General features: G+C 34.8%; 1 long non-coding RNA gene and 1 other non-coding gene across 3 annotated transcripts; one reads left to right on the top strand and one right to left on the bottom strand.

Moving 5' to 3' along the window:
* Positions 1-1,886: 1,886 nt before the first annotated feature.
* LOC145569763 (small nucleolar RNA R71) lies at positions 1,887-1,993 on the top strand. Its single transcript, XR_014096296.1, has one exon. It is a non-coding gene; the product is annotated as a small nucleolar RNA R71 (small nucleolar RNA).
* A 1,382-nt stretch (positions 1,994-3,375) lies between these two features.
* On the bottom strand, positions 3,376-7,131 carry LOC145568764 (uncharacterized). 2 transcript variants are annotated; one of them, XR_014095939.1, is made up of 3 exons: positions 6,351-7,131; positions 5,882-5,963; positions 3,376-4,556 (listed from the first exon to the last, which is right to left on the bottom strand). It is a non-coding gene; the product is annotated as an uncharacterized LOC145568764 (long non-coding RNA). The 2 variants fall into 2 exon arrangements; XR_014095938.1 differs by having other exon boundaries at positions 3,376-3,925; positions 4,485-4,556; positions 5,882-7,131.
* Positions 7,132-8,507: the final 1,376 nt, after the last annotated feature.

Raw genomic sequence — 8,507 nt, forward strand, 5'->3', positions numbered from 1 at the left:
TTTTAAATTTTTCATTTTTATCAAAGCAGTAAAACTATACTAGAAAGCAATAAAAAAAGAAAGAAACCATACCTCAATCCAAAAACTCCCCCAAGTCAAAATTAGACAATGTCCTCATTGACTCAGGGATTAGATACCGCCTCCAAGGGATCTTTAACAAGAGCTTGGGGCTTATTAGAACAATTATCAACCACATCAATACTAAAACATTTCTCCTCTGTCATGGGGCTTTTAAGGGCATTATTCAAATTAAAAATAATTTTATCTTCCCCTACTGATAGCCTCAGTTTACCACATTTCACATCTATAATTGCTCCTACAGTATTAAGGAATGGTCTACCCAAAATAATTGGAGTTTGCAAATCCTCAGCCATATCAAGAACAAGAAAATCAACAGGTATATAAAATTTACCTACTCTGACAGGAACATCCTCTAAAACACCTAGGGGGTATTTAAAAGAATGGTCGGCCATTTGCAGAGTAATATTAGTAGCTTTTAATTTACCCATATTTAGCTTGGAACACACAGACGATTGCATGACACTAACGCTAGCACCCAAATCACATAATGCATTATCAATCATTAGATTGCCAATATGACAAGGGATGGAAAACCTACCCGGATCTTTTAGTTTAGGTGGAGATTTATTTTGTAGTACAGCACTACATTCTGCAGTAAAAGCGACTGTCTCTACCTCACTAATAGACCTTTTTCTAGTCAATATTTCCTTCATGAATTTAGCATATGCAGGAATTTGTATAATTAGTTCTGTAAAGGGAACCGTTACCTGCAAATCTTTCACCATCTCCAGGAACTTATCAAACTGCTTATCCAAATTTGTTTTTAAATGTCGATCGGGGAATGGAAGTTTGATAACTGGCTTTGGAGCATTACTGCTCTTATCTAGAGCTACTACCTTCCCTGGAGTTGTACCCTGCAATGTATTATTAGAAATATTTGTACTACCCTTGAGCCCTGTAGGGCTATTAGCAATATTGTTTGGTTTAACAGAATCAAGATTAGCATTTTTCATTGATACAGGTTCATCATCTCTGGGCATAGGAGGCTCATCATAGTGTGAACCACTTCTCAGAGTAATTGCAAAAGCTTGATTTGTAGGTCTAGTTGGCTGCGATAGTAGGGCTCCCTGTTGACGGGCTTGTAGAGTAGAGGAAATCTGCGCAATTTGATTATCTACGATTTTTTTATGGGCTATGATTGAATCACTTGGCGCATCTCTACTCTCCATGTGCTTTTGCATACTAGCTAGCATCGCTCTAAATCCTGTCAAAGTAGGGTCAAAAGATGAGGAGGGTTGTTGTGGTTGGTTTTTTTGGCTAGCATTGGGATGGTAATATTTCTGTTGTGGTTGTTGTGGTACCTGTGATTGTTGTGGAGGTGGCGGGTTTTGAACATTGGTGCTCCGGTAGGAAAGATATGGATGGTTCCGGAAACCAGGATTGCAGGAGTTGGAGTATGGGTCATTCTGCCTATAAGCTTGAAAGGCATTAACTTGCTCCACGAAACTCTTGTAATCTTGTTCCCAATGACCTAGAATTCCACAATTTTCACAGAAAGCATCATTAAAATTATTAATAATAGCAGAAAAATTAGCTATATTTGCATTGCTAAGATTATCTAATTTCTGACAAATAGAGGTTAATTGAGCTTGCAAAAAAGATACAGAGTCAACACTATGTTTCCCTTTGTTAGCAAAACCTCTAGGATTCCCATATTTGGAATTGTGAATTGCCATATCCTCGATAACTTGAACTGCAGCATCAACATTAACATTCATAAACCTCCCACTTGCTGCAGAATCTATATTGTTCTAGATGAATTTCCAATCCCATTATAAAAGGCTTGGATCAACTGCCACTGCGCTAAATTATGGTGGGGACACTCTCTCTACAGATCCTTGAATCTTTCCCAAGCCTCATATAAAGTTTCATCTGGCCCTTGGGCAAAGTTCAAAATTGCGCTTCTTAGCAAAGCTGTCCTCTCTACAGGGTAATATTTATTATAGAAATTCAAAACAAGAGTCTCCCAGTTAGTTATACCAAGTGCAGTTCTATTCAATCCATTATACCATAATTTAGCTTTTCCACATAAAGAAAAAGGAAAAAGAATCTCCCTGATTTGGTACTGTGTGACCCCAGCTTGCCTGATGGTATTACAATATTGACAATAGTCTGCAATATGAAGATTTGGGTCTTCACCCTTAGCTCCACTAAATTGCTTCCTTTCTATCATCATGATAAATTAGGGTTTAATCTCGAATTGGACTCCATAAAGAGCCGAAGTGGGAGTAAGGTATGGAATATCGGTCAGCAACGACTGCGAATAATCGCTGAGCTTGATAGGTGTTGTCATCTCTAATTCTGAATCTGAAGGAACTTCTGAATCACTAGAATCAGTTGGAGGGTCTCTGTGATTATCATTATCCCCAGAACCCGCCAGGATTTGCCTGTAAAGATTCTTTTGTCTTGGAAAGAGCACTCGATTTCAGGATCGAATGAAATATAACCTGATCTGGAACACCTGGGCATAAAAAGAGAACTAGACGACAAATATGAGAAATGCCCTAAAGAACTCACGTTCTCTGGGACGAAGGAAAATAATCTAGACTACCAAAACAATTAGAAATAAAAAATAAAATTGTTTCCCATGTAACGACGCCAAATTTTGACAGGCTAAAGTCGTATCACCCAATCAAAAATAATTCCTAAATCCTCTAACAAATGCACATAGGGAAGTAGGGTCGAATCCACAGGGAAACAAGTCTTTCTATTCCTAATTAATCTAAGAAATCTAAATTATTAAGTAACAAAATAATATAATCAAAGGGAAACTAAACTACTAAGATTAAGGGATAGAGAAAATCAAGGATTAAAAGCCTAAGGCATTTCAGGGTAAAACATAATTATCAATCATCAATGCATTAATTAATCAAATCATAAAGGGCTTTCGCTATGTATTACAATCACAGAATTAATCTACCGGTGTTAAATCTCATCTCTCGAATCTCGACTTAACCATTTATAAATTAACCTGCCTATTGAAACTAAGCCTAAATATCAATTCTCATCTCTCGAATCTAGAATCAATATTGCTGAACTCATACATAAAGGATCTGCGCAAATCTAGTTGCATAGCATTAAATCAATCAATAAGAAATTAATTAAACATTGACAATCAACAACAATAAATTACCCCTTCATATTATTTATGGATCTCCATAAACCCTAGAAAGAAAACTACTCACGCATAATTAGATCTAAACTAATTAAAGCAATTAAACAAGTCGTGATAAAATAAAGGAATAAAATTACTAAAATTAATAGAAAAGAAATCGTTACCAAAGTTGACGGAAATAAAAGGTTGAATTAAATCAAGAGTTGTAGAGAGAGAAAACAAGAGAGAAAATAATACTAAGAGTTTAATTAAGGGAAGAGAGAGAAAAGTTAGAGAGAGAAAGATTGTAAGAAGTCTTCCTCAACTCGCTTAACAAAAACGTACTTAAATTAAGCTAGAAAATCCTAACTTAAAACAAAGTAAGAAGACGCCTAATCTCCCTCCAGAAATACGCACCCGATCGGGCCCGCCTTTTTCCTCGCCCTTTGATTCTGGGTAGCCGCCCGATCGAGCCAAATGTTGCCCGATCAGGCCCGACTTTGCTTGGACTTCGATTAGGCTTCACTTCTTAGCCCATTCCGGATTTCCACTTTGGGGCTTGAATACTCAGTGTCCAATACTTGGTATCTCATATGTCGAGCCCTTAATTACTGGTTTGATGACTCTAACCGGCCCTGGGCCACGAAAACTGGCCGTGCTCCTCCAATGCTCGTAGTCACTGCATAAAATCCCGGAAAGATACTCCAAATGTGCAATTCCGTACAAAACTCAACCAAAACTACGAAAACACTAGAAAACACAAATTATTAATAAAAGTGGCTCTAAAGAGCCAAAACACTACCAATTATGACCAAGGGAAGGGGGTAAAATACTACATAAAATAGACATATCACTTATCAGAACAAATATCAATTTTTTTACAAACTAAAATACACAACAAAGCAGATTGTGGTGGCATACTTTTAGTCATAAAACTGAGGAGAGGTCAATCATTATAGCCATGAAACAGGAATAAAAGTTATAGGTATAGGATTTACTATATGAAGTCTAACCTATCGATGAAATTTTCATTGAAAACTATTTAAAACTCACTATATAATAATAAAAAATATAAAAAATAAAAAATAAATAATCACCCACAATTATACAATTAAACCAACGAAATCAAGGATGATGAACTATTGGAGATACCAAATAGTTATAAATCTCTAAGTTGCTTTGTCAAAGTCATTACAAACCATATAAACAAAATTACAACATGCTTACTCAATAATTACAATCTTAAAGCTTGATCTCAAAACTAAACCGTCATAACTTGAACTAGTAGAATATAAGATGTGAGTAATACCTTGGTATAACTGTCTTCAAGAGTCTACTAAACTAAGCAAGCAGTGACCAAAAGAATCCAAAAGGATTAATACTGAAAAAAAAAATACATGAAGTATCCATACATTAGATGATATATTACATAATATAAAGAATTATGTTCGAATGACAAAAAAAAATAAAAAAAAAAAACTCAAAAGACACTTCAATTCAAAACAGTGATAACAAAAACAAATATGGAAATTCAATACTAATGCAAAGTTTACATGGGAGATAACAATCGAAAAACACACATCAGTAGTGGAATCAAATTGGGAGAGTTTGAAGTTGTTAGAAAAATACTCATTGAACGAATTTACTATGAATTTGATAAATTTGAAAAACATGAGATGCTGGTTCAGGTGGCTTTTGTGTGGGCTGTGTAGGCTTTTCGCAATTCAGTGGTGTTTGGTGAGACTTGGAGTAATGAAGTAGTAGGAGCTATGGGTTTTGTGAAACTTGTTCTCGATTTTAAAAAATACAATTCGAGAGTTTTCTCTGTTCCTGGCTTCCTGCTACCAGAGCTGTGATTTTTAGAAGTTATTGGCTTCCTCATGCTCCTGGTATTATAAAAATCAATACAGACACTGCAATGTTGGAGGAGAATGGCGTGGGATTAGGGGTGGTTTTTAGGGATGCTGCAGGTTGTGTTCTTACAGTGGTGGTGCATAGGGAAGTCTGCAAAAGTTCAGTTGAGGTTGCTGAAGCTCTCACTACTAGATTGGGGTTACTGGTTGCCTTAAGTCTTGGTTATCAAAAGGTGGAACTAGAATGTGATGCTACTAATTTATCAGGTGCAATTAATTTGATGTTTTTTGGGAGGTTTGTTTTTGATCTACTGGTGGAAGATATATGTAGCTTGGGGGACAATCTTGATAGTTTTTCTTGCCATCATGTGAATTGGAAGGGTAATACAGTAGCACACTTATCTAATAGACTTACTCCTTCAAATGGGGTGGAGCAATTGTTTGTAAATTCCTTTCCGGGTCTTGTCCTTGGCGGAGCTTGATGTAATCTGATTTGTGGTTAATATTATGCTTCCTTTCCCATCTTTCAAAACCAAAGTTATAGGGAAAACAAATACTTATCATGCTAGAAATTTTAATAAAACAAAGAGATAGAAGACATTAGAAGGTACATCCTTAACTACATCTTGCACAAGCAGCTTATCCCCCCTCTCTATTTTTATAGTTATCCCATTTAGCCGAAGAAGGTAATAAACCATCACCTATTATGAATAATCTAATGAATATTCATTAACTATGGATCTAGAAAAAGCTTAAGCTCAAAACTTACAGCCAACTATAGACATTTAGGGAAACACAACTAAAATTTTCATTCAGAACGATATTATATTTAGGTAGTGCATCTGTACATTACCTCCAATTCTTGGAGCCGTTTCTCCTCCTTTTTAGCTTCTGATTTTCCACTTCTTTGCACTTAAAATACCACAGCTTCTCCTCTAATGACCAGTGCGTTAATGAGGTCAAAACAAATCTGCTGATTAATTGTACTTGTGCATTTTGTTTCAATTAAAAAAAGAATCTCAAGTTTGAATGTAATGTATGTGTAAACATGTAATTAAACGACTAATTGAATATGTATACAGCTGAAAATTATCAAAGAGTTACAATTTTCAATGAAAAATATGCATAATTCGAGTAACAATTGCAAATGGGTAACCAATTCTTTATCAATAAAAAAGTTAGAATATAATTAACCAATTCAATCACTCAATTAATTCGTTAGTTTAACCAATTCTTCAACTATAATGGGAGATTATAATGATCATGCATGTAGCTATCAACATACATAATAATTAAAGAAAAAATTTGAAAAAAAAACTTACGAGATCTTTGGGCTGAATCTTGATAAATTTTCTCCAACAAACAATAAAAACGATGAATCCAAAGTCACAATACAAATTAACCCCAAAACTCAATTAAGAGAACCTTTTTGGCAAATTATGAAGAGTATTAATGCAATCTGAAATTCACATCATACGCTTCAAATATGTAGAAAAAAAATTAAAGAGGTACGTAAGAAGTAGGTTGAGATGATTATATGCTAACCGAAATCAATCAATTAGGGACTTTTTTTTAGAAGATTTAAATTTTTTAGGCAAAATTCGGAGCGGTGAATAAGGTGGATATTGGCGAACATTATAGTGAGGATGTGGGAGCTGATTGTAAGGATGTGGGAGCTGTATCCCGGGATATTAGAATTTTAATTTTTGGGTGAAATTTTAATTTCAGCGGGTTATGTAATTGACAGTTGAGTGACATGTTTCACTATATTCAATATAATGACGCTTTTGAGGGTCACAATATATTTTGGCTCTAAAAACGTCAGAATATATAAATTACGTATTCGTGGATGGAGGAAAATTATGGCCCATTACAAAAGCGTCAAAATTTACTGTATTTTCTTGTAGTGATTTAAAACGAAGTTTATTATATTGCTAGACTTGCTCCAATGCTATAGCTAACAGGCTAGAGTAACATCTACAACTATTACTATAAAATGATTAAAACAATTAAAGTTATCCATACGTACTCAGTAGCAACAAATGACCTCAATAATGAAAAAAATCATTAAGACAAAAAGCAACTCCCAGTAAGCGAACATAAACTTTCTTCAATTTTTTTTTTTTTTTTTTTTTTTTTTTTTTTTGCTTTGATGACTCATTTTTTATAGCATGTAGCAAATTCACAAAATTGACAGTTATGATTACTAACCCAAAAATGGAAATAATAAAAATTCAATCAAAAGCAATCCCTATATTATGAAATTGACAATCAATGATTTTACAGAAGAAAAAAACAAAGCAGAATTTACCTAGGTTGTGAAATTGATACTCGATGAATTCAAAATAAGACTTCAATGGAGGATTCAGAATAAGACCTCAATGGAGAGGAAAGGAGAAAGAGACGAAGCCATTTGCATGCATAACAGAGGTGGCCGCTGCGAGCAGTAGAAATGTAATCAAACTGATGAACACTGAATTCATGAAAACCTAACTAATTTTATGCAAAATTTTATGAAAACCCCTATTTAAACCTTAATTAGAAATACCTCCAAAAATTATGAATTTACTTGAACGAATTGAACAATCCCCAAATATGTCGGAAATTCCAATGTCGTCACAAATTGTGATCTTTGTGAGGAAACTGCAGAACTGGGTTCTTTGTGAGGAAAATGCAGAACACGGAAAAGGAGGAGAATTGGGGTTCTTTGTGAGGAAACTAGGTTCTACTAAATAGGGTTTCGTTCTAGCTTCTTCAATGGAGTGCAGACACAAAAACTTTGGGGAAGAGGGCTGAGCGAAGGAGAGAGAAAGCTGGAGAGGGCTGAGCAAAGTAACAAACTTTGGGGAAGAGGGCTAAGCAAAAATGGAGGATAGCAAAAATGGAGAATGTTCAGTAGAAAATAGAGAAGAGGAAGGCGGGTGTTTTAAGTTTTTTAGGAGAGAGAAGGTGACAAGGGAATAAACGCGTCGTCAATTGTCTATCCCTAGATCAAATACAATTTATACAACCTAAACAAACCTAATACGAGTATAAGGCAAGCATAGGGGTCGAACCACAGAGAACGGATAAACACCACCAAATGTTATCGACAATTAAGCTAATCCGGAATAAGAGATAAATAAACTAAAGTCTAAAAATGCTAAAACAAAAAATAAAACATTAAGGGAAATGGTTTAGGTATAACATTCACTTGAACATAAACAAAGGCATAGAAATTGAATTAATTATGAACTAAACATGCTCAAATATCGAAAGAAAGGATCCAATCTAGTCGCCTTCCGGGGTCAATTGGCTTCTCCTAACATAGCCTCTATGTTTCCACATTAAAACCATATACTAGGAGGTACTATTAAATAACAATCGATACTAATGAACCTTAACTAAGTCAACTTCCGTTCCTTGTTAGCAAAGATTCACCTTTAATCAACCAACAATGTGCACTTGCAAGGATATTAAAGAATATCAAGCATATAAAG

This window comes from Chenopodium album, chromosome 11, assembly GCF_948465745.1.
Source record: "Chenopodium album chromosome 11, dcCheAlbu1.1, whole genome shotgun sequence".
NCBI lineage: Eukaryota > Viridiplantae > Streptophyta > Magnoliopsida > Caryophyllales > Amaranthaceae > Chenopodium > Chenopodium album.